The sequence below is a fragment of the Loxodonta africana genome, chromosome 1 (genome assembly GCF_030014295.1).
Source record: "Loxodonta africana isolate mLoxAfr1 chromosome 1, mLoxAfr1.hap2, whole genome shotgun sequence".
Taxonomy (NCBI): domain Eukaryota; kingdom Metazoa; phylum Chordata; class Mammalia; order Proboscidea; family Elephantidae; genus Loxodonta; species Loxodonta africana.
Genome location: NC_087342.1, coordinates 77,602,636 through 77,604,288, shown reverse-complemented (window position 1 = coordinate 77,604,288; position 1,653 = coordinate 77,602,636).

Here is a 1,653-nt window from a genome sequence, read left to right as displayed (position 1 = left end):
TTTGACCACCGGGAGATGGGAGCTGGTGGATAAATTTTTTCCCTTTCTTCTCTTGGGATAGATGGTCCCAAGACATATTTCAGGTCTATACATGAGATCAAGCAACTAATCACTTCATATTGGTGGCAAACTGAATAATGCATCCTTGACAGGCTCCCTTTCCTTCTATATTTGTTCTTGTGCTTTCACTCCTGATCCTGAAGCACATCTCCAGTAAAGTGTTTGTGCTTCAGCCTTTGTCTCAAGCTCTGTATTCTGGAATACCTAGGCTAAGACAAAGGACCTCAGCGGCCTATAAAAATAATGTTGATTACAAATATAAATTATGGCATTACTGCATATAAAAGATATTCGTATCCACATGAATGGAGGTGATAACATGGGGAGAGATTTTAGAGTAAGAATAAGAGCTATAAGCAAGACTTGAGGCTCTTCAACATTTAATGATTGGGTAGTAAAGGACTGTAAGACCCTAAATGGTTTTGGAGGGAAAGCATATTTGTATAATGAAAGCTAAGCCACTGTAACAAAGAGAATCTGCAAATATAGTAATTTGAAGAAGACAGTTTTTCTTTCTCTTTTTCTTCCTCTGTCTTTCAGATAACAATGTTGCTTGTAAGGAATTGTGGAGCATTTCTGCTCCACTTTATATACCAGGGACCCAGGTGCATTCCATCTTATTGTTCTACCATCTCCTTGAGCATCCTCCTTATCTACGTGGTTAAAGCTGGTTGCAGACACAAAATCCTATACATTTTATGATTCCATTTATATGACATTCTGGAAAAGGCAACAATGTAGGGATGGGAAACAAATCAGTGGTTGTCAAGGTTTGGAGGAAAAGTTAACTACATAGGAGGCATACGAGAGAATTTTAAAGTAATGGCACTAAGGTGGTGGATACTAGATTCTGTGGACTTATCAGAACCCATAAAACAAGTACATCATGAAGAGTGAACTTTACTGTATGCAAATTTGGAAAAACCAACTAGGATCTTAGTGAACTTCTGGATGGAATGCAAACTGTGACTAACGAATCTACCTGTATTACAAAAAAATGTGTGACATAAGCTCACCTAAGGGGTCACATTTGTGAAACTGCCAGTTTTCCTTGTGTTACTGATTTCTAATTTCTTTCCACTTTGGACAGAGAAAATACTTCGTTTGATTTCAATCTTTTAAAATTTATCGAGACTTGTCTTGTGACTTAGCACATTGCCTATCCATGAAGTAGCTTGTTTAGTGTTGTTGACATCTTCTATTTCCTTGTTGATCTTCTGTCTGTTTGTTCTATCCACTATTGAAAGTGGGATATTGAACTCTCCAAATATTGTTGCTTGATTGACTATTTCTCCCTTCATTGCTGTCCATTTTTGCTTCATGTATTTTGGTGCTCTGTTACTAAGTGTGCATATGTTTTTAACTGATATCTTCCTGATGGATTGACCCTTGCATCATTATAAAATATCTCTCTTCTCTTTAATAATGTTCCTTGTTTGTTTTAAAGATGATTTTGTTAGATTAGTATTGCTACACCAGCTTTCTTTTTGTTGCTGTTTACATGGTGTATATTTTTCCATCTTTTACTTTCAATCTATTTGGATCTTTAAATCTAAGTGTGTGTTTTCTTGGACAGCATAGTATTATATCATA